Source organism: Anabrus simplex, chromosome 8 (genome assembly GCF_040414725.1).
Source record: "Anabrus simplex isolate iqAnaSimp1 chromosome 8, ASM4041472v1, whole genome shotgun sequence".
NCBI classification, from domain to species: domain Eukaryota; kingdom Metazoa; phylum Arthropoda; class Insecta; order Orthoptera; family Tettigoniidae; genus Anabrus; species Anabrus simplex.
In genome coordinates, this window is record NC_090272.1 from 71,864,375 (window position 1) to 71,878,447 (window position 14,073).

Consider the following 14,073-nt stretch of genomic DNA (forward strand, 5'->3'; position numbering starts at 1 on the left):
GCTAGTCCGAGGAGGTGGTTTCAAAATTCTTTCGTAATGTAAACTTCCATTTATCGATGTAAATTTTCAAACCAGTCTAAAGAACTTCATTTAAATTGCAGAATAAAGAGTGGGAATCTCTTGTATTCCTCTTCAACTTGGCATTGAGGTAACTATGATTTTTTAATCTTTAAAATCTATCTCTATTTTGTAACGTAAAATCTTCTTACCATCTAGTCACCTCCGTAGTATAAGCTTAGCCTCTGCAACTTCGGGCCATAAGCCCACATAGGGTTTTAATGATGCTCTAGTGAATTCCAAAGGAACGCAAGTGTTCGCCTCCTAACATTTTGATATTCGGCCAGTAACTTTAACCTTTTCTTTTTCATTAAGGCCGAGTAGAATGGGTACTTATTACCCCTGTTAAAGTTAACTACTATTATTCTTCTGTTTTTGTAGTTTTGTAAATCAGACTACTGAGCAGATAAGACAGTGAATACTGTTTGATTTTGGTAAAATGTAGATTTTGCCTTTAAGAGGCCTGGATCTTGTAAATTTTGGAAAATAGTCTCCTAGAGAGGAACTGTGTGGAGCAAAACGCTCCTTGTAAACGTAGTAAATTTTGGAGCTCAGTTTCCTTGTGGATTTATTTGGTGCTCTTGTCAAATTTGTAACTGGGGAGCTTCAACCTCATGTTGTTAAACCATGTTGTCCGACTGTTCTAGAATTTTCTAACATTGTTTCTCGAGCTCACGAGCTAAACTCTTGTACCTGATTATTTGTTATTGTCTAACAAAGTTTAAAATCTGGAAGAAAAAAAAAAGGGAAAAACCTAGGAAAGAAATTGTACTTTTTATGGTTTTAAATTTATATTTGATCTTTTCTCTATCCACACATTCATGCTCGCACCTTCTTACACCTCTGTCCACCACGGTATTCCCGTAATAATAATAATAATAATAATAATAATAATAATAATAATAATAATAATAATAAGCGACGGGGTTGCACACCTGAGGAAATAACATTTTGGCAGCCTGCATATCAATGCCGATGTTCCGATCGTCCTGACATCCAGCAGGGAAAAAAACCCTAGTCAACGAGTCCTTAAGCCATGCATGGACATTAAGTGGTTCTTGACGTTCGCACAAATATGTAAAAGAAATGTAATTAAAAGGAACATTTTCCTATTATAATTTTATTCACTGTAGTCTGAAGTACAAATAAACCGTAACCAATATTACTCTACAAATCATTAACCGTCACTGCACTCATTGTCAGTTTGTGCCTCCAAGTACCGATGATGGTGCTTGTAGTTTAAAGGGGCCTAACATCTAGGGCATCGGCCCCTAATGGTACGAAATGTGACGAAATGGAATGACAAATTAAAAGTCCAAAATCCTCCACTGACCAGAATTCAAAACGTGAGGACGAAGAATGAATGGATGGATATGAATTTAAAACAATCAGTGGATCCGACCCGCAATGCGTCACATTCGCAGAAAATGGCGTGAAACAACAGTATTACTGACCAAGGGACTGCGTCTATAGCATAATACTGAATCGATAAGGCTTTCAGTCTAAAGGGGTCTAAAATCCAAGTCACCGGCCTCTCATAATGGCACTTATCGCTAGGAAAGTAGAACCATGCTATTTGTCATGTTGCGGTACTAATCAAAAGTAGCGCAGGCTCGCGGCATTGCACACAGTATGGTACTACTCACAGATACGGTAATGAAATTCGCACATGGAATACAGACCTCTGGTGTTTCGCACATTGCAGCGCCATTTACAGGCAACGCAAATCTATGGTGTTCATCACATACGTGTACTAACCACAGGGACTCGTACTACAGCGTGGTGTTCCTCATATAAAGAGTACTAATCATAGGCAAGCCAGAACCATGGTGTCGCTCCTAAAGTGGTACTACTTTTTCGTAATCACATGTGCTGTAGTAGACGCCGACAACGCACTCTGTTGCAACTAATCACAAACCTATTTGGTACCTAACATAGTGGTACTACGCGCAAGTAAAAGCGACCCATGGTACTCCCCGCGTGGTGGTACTAATCACAAGTAGTTTCGTGGTTCTAATACAACATGGGGTCCTCCAAGTACCGGTTCGTTCTGAACTTCGTGGTGTTTGCTGACCTTGCGCGTTGCTTATTAAGTGGTTCGGGGTTAGCCCATACAGGTCGTCAACATTCCAGTATTTATGAGATTGAGTGCCAAGATGCCCACCCTTCACAGATCGGATACTTTCTCTTCGAAATCATGAACTGGATATACCTTATCTCTGACCCACCAACAATAATATTAACCTTTGAAAGGTTATGATATATATGAATGCTCAGGAAAGTACACTTTTTTAAAGCATCCTTCACTATACCTAAAGTATGGCGCCCAGTTAGTGCGCGTGGCGGACCCCCACCCCGTCTTCCTTAATATCGCTCAACACTGGGGGCCTAATTGTATAATTACAGTTACAAATTAATATTTTCTTCGTTACCCCAAGTTGATATTGATATTTCAGTCTAAAATAAGAATTTCAACATTTGGACATATTTAAATCGAAGCTTACATGAGAGTTGTTAATCGTCCTTCACTATACCTAAACCTGAAGTACAGGCGCCTAGTTATTGCGCGGGGGAGGGGAGGGAGGGCTGTCTCCCTTAATATCTCTAAATACTGGGGCCTAATTGTATAATTTCAACATTTGGACATATTTAAATCGAAGCTTACAAGAGAGTTGTTATCTACTTACATTTTGTAATTGTTTGAAATTTTCAGTGAATTGTTTTTTTTTTTTTTCTGGTAGAATGTAGATTGACCAATGAGCGATGAGTTGACAAACATATACTGTAATGGGTTTATAACGCCTAAAACAATGTAAACTCTGGAGTTTACATTTTTCCTTGGTCCCTAGTGCACCCCCTCCCCTATATATATATCAACGCCGATAAATTGATGGGCATACAGATTTGAATAATAAAATAATATGTGTAGTACCTACACGTAACTTTATATTTCTGTATGTAACATATAAAATCAACTCAGGGGGACGACTTACTAGAATAAGGACCAATGCAACCGTTATTCGTCGCTCCATGATAAGATTATTCTTTTCCATTTCATCAACTGTGGTAAAAATACACTTCTACTTTTGCTCTCGTTACTTTTCTAAGTTGTTCTCTTATTTTTCTTCTTGGTCTCGGGGTGAACAGTGCAGCTTCACTCTCCTCACATGAATTCATACATGCTTGCCTGGTGGACGTGATCGTTAAAGCGTTAAGTCTACACGGTCTGAATCCGTGGTTAGCTGGTTCGAGTCCCGTTAGTAGAATTCATTTTCACCATCAGGCTGTTGACCGGCAGGGTAGGAGGGGTGGCGGTATACAATTTCCGATCATTAGATTACATGACAATAGCCTAGGTTCAATTCCAAACCTCTACGCAGTGTTTTTATGGAGCGAGGGCATATTATGACGCTGCTGGTGGTGATTCGTCAGTCGGATGGCGACTTCAAGCCTTGAACAGACACCTTGGTGTTATTCCACTATGCGCCGACACCGGATTTCACCCTCTTCCTACCTCATCTTCCCTCACACCCAGACACGCAAGCCCATGGGTGTCGAACAGAAAGACCTGCACCAGGTCTCTCCGCAGGCTACGCGCAATCACAATCCATACACTATAAACAGTAGTTCAGGTCACCTGCGTTTATTAAACAACTGAAAACATCAAAGTAAACACGCTTTAAAAAGCCAGGTCACAACTTGTGTAGGTCGCCTGCTGGAATGAAATCTCCCTGCGATAAGTCGCGAGGTTACCATCAATTCCGTGTTCGGCTCCATGGCTGAGTGGTCAGCATCTTGGCCTTCGAAGACATGTCACCATTTTCTCCATTAATATTAGCTGTAACGGAAAACGTCACATAATAAAAGTTAAGCAAAATATAATTTCCCATCTTTTATGATTAATGAATTTCTAAAGCTTAAGAGAAATTCGCGATTTTTACAAACTTCAAAAATTATCACGACGGAAATATTAACTCTATCTAAAAAGCGAATATCACAACATACAAAATGTAATTTCTACTTTATTTTACATCTTATACATTTTTTTCGTATATGCTATAATAATGGAAATATTCTCGAATTTGGATGTTAACTGCAAGTCCATCAACGGAGAGTATCGCTGACGTGGAAATATTGTTCAGTAACGGTAACGAACGGGTGATGATGGCGGTTATTGCCGTGATTGTTTTTATAAGCTGCAAAAATGTTTTCATTCCTCCCCTGAAGGGGGAGGCGGGCCTCCTAGGCGGTGAGGCAGTCTCTTAGGAGAGGAGACTTGTTTCGGAGATGATGATGTGCGGAGAAGGTGAGAAGGTTGGTAGCCGAGGCCTGTACGAGGAACTGTCCCGGTATTCACCTTAGTGCATGAGAATGAAAAACTACGGAAAACCATTCTCAGGACAGCCGACGGTAAGGACCAGTACCTCTCCGTCTCCAGAATACAGAGGCGTAGAGACCCCCACGGTAGAGTCGTAGCCACTTATGGGCTGAGACCCACTCTGCATCTGCCGACCCTATCGAAATAAAAAATAACGTGAGAGAACGATCACCTGAAGATTAAGGGTTAAAAGGAATAATAAAAAAAGGGGTTAGAAGCCTGGACCTCCACTGCCCTAATATCACCGAGCCTAAAGAAAACTACATTTGATGACCTACAATGTCCTAAGAGGGGCTGCCTGGCCGAGGCGGTTAAAGGCGTGCTCGGTTCGCCCGGAAGGACGTGGGTTCGAATCCCCGTCAGGAAATCGTAAAATTTAAGAAACGAGATTTCCACTTCCGAAGGTGCGTATGGCCCTGAGGTTCACTCAGCCTACACCAACAATGAGAAGCAGGTTAATTCCTGGGGGCAAAGGCGGCCGGGCGTAGCGCAAACCACTCTATCTTATCACGTGCCGCGGTTAACAATGGCGGGAGCCTTTACCTTCCACTCCTCGAAGGGCCTTTATGGCCTGTATGGAGGTGACTGTCTTTTTTTTTTGACAATGTCCTAAGCTCCTAAAACTTTTCAACAACATTGCACTAGCGGACTATTGCTCTTGGTCTTTATATCTCTCTTGCTGTCAGTTAACTTTCTCTAGATGGCATTACTGTTCCTATTAAAGAAACGAACCCGTCAGCGACAGTGACTCATTAGATAAATTCAAAAAATCTTGTCGAGGCTACCTGTTATAAGCTACCGACTGACGTGTGCACTGTACAGCAGAACGTGTGAATGACAATGGATTGTGAAAGTGCTATTTTTGTATATGTACAGTAAACTTACTTGCTATAATGTAACAGTCGCTCAAAAAAAAAAAAAAAAAAAAAAAAAATGAACGCATGTGTTCGTTCCTCGCAATGAATATCTTATCGGGTTAATTTTAATTATCAAAATGTAATTCACCTCTCACGTAGATACAAACCCTGTGGATACCCACAACAAGCATTATATCCAAAGGTTCCATTTTGAAAAAAATCGTATAAAATACCATGCGCTGATGTTTATTATTTTATTTTTTAGCGACTGTACAGTATGCTCCTTAATTTCTGCTATGTGTGTGTGTGTGTGTGTGTGTGTGTGTGTGAGTGAGACAGAGAGAGAGAGAGAGAGAGAGAGAGAGAGTTAGTGTGATGTAATTCTGTCAGATTATAAGTTGATGTATCTGTAGATACCAGTTGCTTTGATGTAGTTCAGTCTAAGAGAAGGGCCAAGCGTCTTAACTTTGCCACTTGACAGAAGTCATGATAAATAAACAAACGAATAATGGCTAGCAACAATATACCGTATCAGCTCTGTTCGTCATTTTGAAGGCACGTTACCATGTTCCTCGCGCCCAAGGCCTACCAACTAGTAGAAACATGCCATGATAGGTCACATGGTAAGATGACTTAGTGACCTATTCGTCCAACTATCATACTGTACACTTGTTATCGAGGGACTACGTTGCGCTGTTCGGGTCCCGTAGCTCATCATCATCATCATCATCATCATCATCATCGCTTCCAACTCCAGTTTCCCGGGTGTGGTGTACAAGCGCTCGCCATCTCCTGTCTTCATACATCTTCTGTTCCAGTACATCCATGTGTATCCTCTCTCCTCCACATCTAATCTTACAGTCTCTATCCAACGTTTTCTTGGTCGTCCCTGTGTTCTTCTTCCTACGAGATTAAGGTCAAAATATTTTCTGGCAGGTCTTTCCCTGTTCATTCTCATTATGTGCCCATACCACTGAAGTCTGCGTTTCTTTATGACAATGGTAATAGGAACCTCAATACCAGCTACTATCCTATTCACTTCATTTCTGATCTTATCCTTTCTTGTAGTTTGGTTCATGGTTCTAATGAATCTCATTTCAGTTGCTTGGATTCTACTGAAGTCTTTGTTTAGTAGGGTACATGTCTCTAAACCGTACATGAGGATTGGTACGAAGTAAGTGTGGTACATGATTGTTTTCGCTTTTTGTGGTATTTTGCAGTCCCAGTTGTGAGCTTTAATTCGGGAGATCGTGGGTTCGAACCTCACCACTGAGAAACCTTGAAGATGGTTTTCTGAGGTAAGCTGGGGCTATGCCTTAAGGTCACGACTGCTACCTTCCCACTAACCTTTTCTCATCCTTGCGTCGCTGAAAATTTTCCATGTGTTAGTGTGGCGTCAAACAACAAGTTTCTGACATAGAAACTGAGAGAAATTTTGCACGGAAGTTAATAATAATAATAATAATAATAATAATAATAATAATAATAATAATAATAATAATAATAATACGGGAGGTACACCTCAGCTCCGCTCAAGATGTCACTAATGAATAATTGAGAAGTTTATCATTTCTACGTTTCCTAAACTGATTGGATTTATTTTGCTTTGATTCGCTGCACATCAAGAAGTTTGGACATTTCTCCATAGATGCCATTACAAAAACGGAGGTCATGCACTCTGGTGCAAGGTAAAAGAAGTTTTTATTGAAAGAAATTTTGTGTTTATGGGTTTTCTCAAGTAAGTTAACTTTCATTTATTTTTATATATACACTGACTGACAGAGCAAATGCAACACCAAGAAGGAGTGGTCAGAACTTTATGCCAATTGCAGGGTAGACTGACGTCACTGAGGTATGCTCATGATGTGAAATGCGCCGCTGTGCTGCGCACGTAGCGAACGATAAATGGGACACGGCGTTGGCGAATGGCCCACTTCGTACCGTGATTTCTCAGCCGACAGTCATTGTAGAACGTGTTGTCGTGTGCCACAGGACACGTGTATAGCTAAGAATGCCAGGCCTCCGTCAACGGAGGCATTTCCAGCAGACAGACGACTTTACGAGGGGTATGGTGATCGGGCTGAGAAGGGCAGGTTGGTCGCTTCGTCAAATCGCAGCCGATACCCATAGGGATGTGTCCACGGTGCAGCGCCTGTGGCGAAGATGGTTGGCGCAGGGACATGTGGCACGTGCGAGGGGTCCAGGCGCAGCCCGAGTGACGTCAGCACGCGAGGATCGGCGCATCCGCCGCCAAGCGGTGGCAGCCCCGCACGCCACGTCAACCGCCATTCTTCAGCATGTGCAAGACACCCTGGCTGTTCCAATATCGACCAGAACAATTTCCCGTCGATTGGTTGAAGGAGGCCTGCACTGCCTGCACTCCCGGCCTCTGCTCAGAAGACTACCATTGACTCCACAGCATAGACGTGCACGCCTGGCATGGTGCCGGGCTAGAGCGACTTGGATGAGGGAATGGCGGAACGTCGTGTTCTCCGATGAGTCACGCTTCTGTTCTGTCAGTGATAGTCACCGCAGACGAGTGTGGCGTCGGCGTGGAGAAAGGTCAAATCCGGCAGTAACTGTGGAGCGCCCTACCGCTAGACAACGCGGCATCATGGTTTGGGGCGCTATTGCGTATGATTCCACGTCACCTCTAGTGCGTATTCAAGGCACGTTAAATGCCCACCGCTACGTGCAGCATGTGCTGCGGCCGGTGGCACTCCCGTACCTTCAGGGGCTGCCCAATGCTCTGTTTCAGCAGGATAATGCCCGCCCACACACTGCTCGCATCTCCCAACAGGCTCTACGAGGTGTACAGATGCTTCCGTGGCCAGCGTACTCTCCGGATCTCTCACCAATCGAACACGTGTGGGATCTCATTGGACGCCGTTTGCAAACTCTGCCCCAGCCTCGTACGGACGACCAACTGTGGCAAATGGTTGACAGAGAATGGAGAACCATCCCTCAGGACACCATCCGCACTCTTATTGACTCTGTACCTCGACGTGTTTCTGCGTGCATCGCCGCTCGCGGTGGTCCTACATCCTACTGAGTCGATGCCGTGCGCATTGTGTAACCTGCATATCGGTTTGAAATAAACATCAATTATTCGTCCGTGCCGTCTCTGTTTTTCCCCCAACTTTCATCCCTTTCGAACCACTCCTTCTTGGTGCTGCATTTGCTCTGTCAGTCAGTGTATTTCGAAATTTGCAACACTTCTTTCTCATTCCGCCAGTTTTGAATCTGGCCAATAAGAATTTTCTGTAATTATTGTCTAGCCTATCACAAGCTTCTTGTTGCTTTTTGGGTGTATATTTTGAATTTGCCAATAAAATTGAGAGGGTGTGTCCGGATTAGTCCAGAATCCTCTCGAACAATCCCCTCGGGTATATAAGCTGAGGCTTTTCTGGCTACCTTGTCTCATTGATCGTAGTCTTTCTGAGTGTGTGTGTTAAGACATATGGCCACCAATATTCTCTATCTTTCTAGCTGTCTTCGCAAACTTATCCGATGGGAAGGTTCGAATTTCTAACTATGTAACCAACCTTTTCTAAAATATAAGTTTTCGTACGGCTAATGTAAAATTCCATACAGTCTTTAACTGTAAATCGGGGATAGAGAGTACGTTACCCTCTTGAGTTCCCCTTCAACTTGGTTTGAGGTGTCTACGATTTCGTAACTGTTTTTCTTTCCTGTAATGTAAATTAACCTGCATTCGAGTCACCTCAGTAGCTTGGGATTAGCCCCTGTATCACTGGCTAGAGCCCCGTTAGGATTTTATTCTTCATTATCTAGAAGTGCAAATATACGTCTCCATTCATTTTCTGTTCGGGCCATTAATTTAACCTGTTATTCTTTTTCCACGAAGGTCCAGTAGGTTGGGTACTAGATACCCCTGTGCACTATCTTTTGTTAATTGTTAATTGCGCTTAGCAAGGCCAGAGATGGTAAGGTTTTGTAATGTTGCCTTAAGCGGGCTGTTAGAACTTGTTTAATATCGGAGAACATGTAAGCTCTTTTTTGAAATTCCAGTAATATTGAGGGGTGCCTTTGGAAGGCCGTAAATCGTTACTGTTGGAGCCAAGTGCTCGTGAACACTGTGTATTGGGAGACATCTCTCCTTATCTGAAAGTTGTAAATTTGGAGCCTGAAGCTCGATACTTGTAAATCTGGGGCTTGAAGCCCAAAATTGTTAAATTCCCTTTTCTGGGGTTCTCTATTTTACTATCCAAAGTTGTCATTGTTATTTCACTAAGTGAAAGATTGTTAAGTTTGTTGTTTGAAAATAAATATAACCTTTTAAAGTTTTAATTGAATTTTTGATATGGTAGTTAGACCCATTCAACACCAGCACCTTCTTTCACCTCTTTCTGCTCCACGGATAACCCCGGAATAATAATAATAATAATAATAATAATAATAATGGATTGATGTTTTACTAACTACCTTTGCGGTTTTTAGAGACTCTGAGGTGTTAAAATGCTGTCCCGCAGGAACTATTTTACGTGTCGGTGAGTATCTTCAAATACCACGAGACTGAGCCGGGTTCGGACCCACCAGCCTGGGCTCAGAGAGCCAGCTAGTACTACACCGTCTGTACCACTCAGCGTCGGTCTGTACAGAAGAATCGGCGTCAACATTTTTATACCTCGTACGTGCTATGGTCTTTCGCAACAAAATATTTCTTGTCTTACTCTTTAATATACATTTGTCCAATATACCCTTTGCAATATACTGTATTTGCGTAGTTCTATTATGTTGGTAAAAATACAGCCAGCGTTTAGAGCAGAGGTGCTCACGCTGGGCATTCCGTCCCGCGGGCCCCCCAGCATTGTAAGTGGGAGGGCTGGCAGGTGATGAGCGTATGCTACTCGACCACAGTGACGTGGCTACGTCACAGGCCGTGAAGATTGGGGCAAGTTCTCCCAGTCACTCTCAATCACTGCGGCGATAACAGAGTTTGAAATGTGGGCAGAAAATAATGAAAGAAAGAGGGCAAAAATCTAAGTCATTCTCAATTTATTCATTTATCTTCATGTTATTTACGTTCATTGCATTTTATGTATTTTGACTGGATACAATAAAGAGTTAGGCCTACAACATCAAATATTTTTATAATGTACGTAATGAATTACAGTTTTCACTATTACATTTTACGAGGTGCTTTAGAAACAGTTGTGGCTGTTTGAGTTTAAATTATTTGATAAACTCACCAACAATCCAATCATGCTTACTGGGAATAAAATTAGTGAAGTTATTTATTTGAAGGCATACTGCACATCTATCTGGTAGATATATCTACATTGTTGTTGATACTTTAATCTTATATAGTAAATATATATGACCTCAATAGTGATATAACTCCCTCTCCCGGACGCCTGTTAAATTGTAAATACTATTTTCAGAAATTCAGTGAACAGGGAAAGTCACACAACACTATAACACTGAGCAAAATCATTGTTGTATTATGCAATTATATTACATTTTGCTTAATGAATAACAGATATGTTAAATTTAAAAAAATAGGAATACTGTCATTCCCATCAAAGAATTGTAAATGGCAGCTTGTACGTTAAAACCATGCCTTTGTAGATTGCAACACAAAAGTTATAACGTGTCAGTTTTCTCTGACTCAAATATAAGAAAAGGAAACAGACTGTTTATATCGAGCGCAGTATAAACCAAACCGTAGCCTAATATTTTGAAAATGTCAGGTGTTTGTTATTGCTATTTTACAGTTTTATTTTAAATAATCTATCTCATCAACACTTAGCTGAATAGTGGAGGAGAGCTTCGTAATCAAGTCGAACGTCAATGCTCCCTCGCTTCCCTGCAAAGTAGAGGTGGGGACGGAGCGAGTAATACCGATGAGTAATCCGGTTGTAACGGTGGAGCGCACCACCGATCCCCTCCGCTTACAACTGCGAGTACTCGCGGAGGACCTGAGCACAGTGTAGCGCATAACACACGTACGAAAGTACCTGTATTCAATTTGTGTGTTTCGAATGTATGTATATATTTCCTACGCTTGTTATGTTTTGTAGATAATGTAAAGTCTGTTAGATTATATTTGTGGTGTTAGTGTGATATTTAAACATATTCGTAGATAGTAGTTATATTTTTAGAACATTTAAAGGAATTTAAAGAAATGTTTACAGAACGTTGTTCCACAAATGCCACGAAAACCGTCGGATGCCTGGCAGTTTTTTGACATCACTGATAATAGGAAACACGCAAAATGCAAATTTTGTGGCCGCACATACGCGACGGGTGGTGGCACATCAAATATAATATAATATAATATAATATAATATAATATAATATAATATAATATAATATAATATAATATAATATAATATAATATAATATAATATAATAAAGTGTATTTATAGAAGCTTTCTACTGATAGCTGTTTGGCATTGGGACGTGTACGAGTATGTTGTCAGATGTTTTGTAATCACATTTGCAAAGGACATTCCAGTCAACGTTCATTTACGTAATTACTTTTGTCAGTGTTTTTCATTATATTCTGATAAGATTCTTTATATTCAGGTTATTCTTCTCATTAACAGTGTACCGTATCACATGAACTTACGAAATAATTGCTAATACATTACTTTTCTGTTAACTTCCAATCCCCTTGTATACAAACCCTTTCGGTAGGTATGCGCCATACTTTGTTTCACTATTGACGTCAGAAAAGTTGGATGGCGCAGCCACGCGGTAGAATGTTGAAGCTGCAACATAGTGACTGGTGAGGTATATTTACATGGCGAAGCATTGACGTCGTGATGGAAACAGAAAGAAAGTTGTCAAATTTGAGGAGGTACTGCTCTGTATAAGGTTGCAAATCGTATAAAACGGATGCGAAATCTGGTCACTACTTTCCTGTACAAAAAGTTCAGAGAGAAAGATGGGTTTCCGCGCTGTCAATTGGAAAACGCGTTGCGCGATACATGACAGTGCGCAGTCTGCATTCTCGTGAAGACGACTTCTTTCCACAGCGTAGGTACCGGTACTGTTTATTGTACTCATTGATAGTTATTATCTCTAATTTGTATTCACAAAGATTTAGCTACATCAAAAATACTGATAAACTTGTAGCCTAATACTTCTGTGCCGCACATAGAATGTAATCCGCTCTTTGTAAACTTCTTCATATGTGTAACAGCAGACAGTAAATTAACTATCTACATGTGAGTAATATCTTTAACTGATAGTAATTAAGCACTGAATTTAAATTGCCTATATAATACTTCTATCAATGAAAGAAAATATGTAGTATTTTGCCGTCATAAATTAGCTTTTTTTGCTATTTGTTTTACGTCACACCGACACAGAGAGGTCTTATGGCGACGATGTGACGGGAAAGGTCTAGGAATGGGAAGGAAGCGGCTGTGGCCTTAATTAAGGTACAGCCCCAGCATTTGCCTGGTGAGAAAATGGGATACCACGGAAAACCATCTTCAGGGCTGCCGACAGTGGGGTTCGAACCGACTATCTCCCGGATGCGAGCTCACAGCTGCACGCTCCTAACCACACGGCCAACTCGCCCGGTCATCATAAATTAGAAGCCATAACCTAATTATTTGGTAGAATTGGACAAACCAAGTATTCTTCAACCCCAAACAGCTGTGACTGTAGAGGTTATAGTACTCTTAAATTATAATTTTCCAACTTTGCTCTGCATATTCTGTAGGTAGTTATAATTTTTTTATACTTATTATTGTCGGTTCTAAGTTCTAACTTTTGTGCTGATGGTAAAAATGGAAGAACATTTAAGTTTATGTGGGCTGTTCCAACACAAGCCTGTATAAAGCCTAGGATTTATTTGCTTTACAACATTTACTTAGTAGAATTATTATTTTCTTTCTTCCCCAAAATTACAGTTTACAAAACAGGTAACTCCCCCGTCACCTGGCTAAGAAATTACTCCATAACCTCTAATAGTGGAAAATTACAGTAGCTTAACTGTTAAGGTGAATTAGCGTGTCAGCGGTAACATTTCTCTGACAAACCCGCTTTACATATACAGTTGCACTTCACATTGTCACCCCCTTGTTCAAGACAACATTAACTTTGTGCGGTTTTGAATCGATGTGGGATGATTGTAAACACAACCAGTTTCATCTTCTGTTTCAAACTTTTTACCTACACATATCAAGTAATTACGCTTGAATATCTCTTCCCCTTCCACTAATGGACGAATGAAATCTCCGACAACTCTCAACAGTTGCGCATACGACACCAAAGACATTTTGAACACTTAATAAATCCTACAGACGCACACCCGATCACTGTCGTGTTTACATCCCGTCACTATCTCGCCGCCATATTGGAAACAGCTGACGGTAAGCTCCTCCCCCGTTTCGGACGTCAATTGGAATGAGTTAACTATACGAGTTACTAACATTTATTCCACATACTACCTCCTACTCCCTAGCAGTTACGTATATAACAATTATAGTGAATATATATGCAGTTATTTACAGTTGTTACGTTGTGAGAGAAGGGTATTAATAGGGGGATGCAATACCTTCGCAGTGCCATACCTATAACTTGTTTAAACGTCCCGCGTCAGGACATTCACTCGGTAGTTCACTCGGTACTACCGGGTGATGACGTCACAACAACTGCTCCGCTCCGTCCCCAGCACTACTGCAAAGTGTGTTCGCTCTCGCGCTTCATTGTGACGTATGCTCGCTACGTAACCTACCCGCATTTACGTCACGCCAGCCAGGCCGCACTGGGCTAGCCTCAACGGGCGTCCAGCTGAGCACC

General features: G+C 41.3%; 1 protein-coding gene across 3 annotated transcripts in view; it reads right to left on the reverse strand.

Moving 5' to 3' along the window:
- hpo (serine/threonine-protein kinase hippo) overlaps positions 1 to 14,073 on the reverse strand; it is a 514,540-nt gene that overhangs the window by 260,554 nt on the left and 239,913 nt on the right. The window lies entirely within an intron of this gene.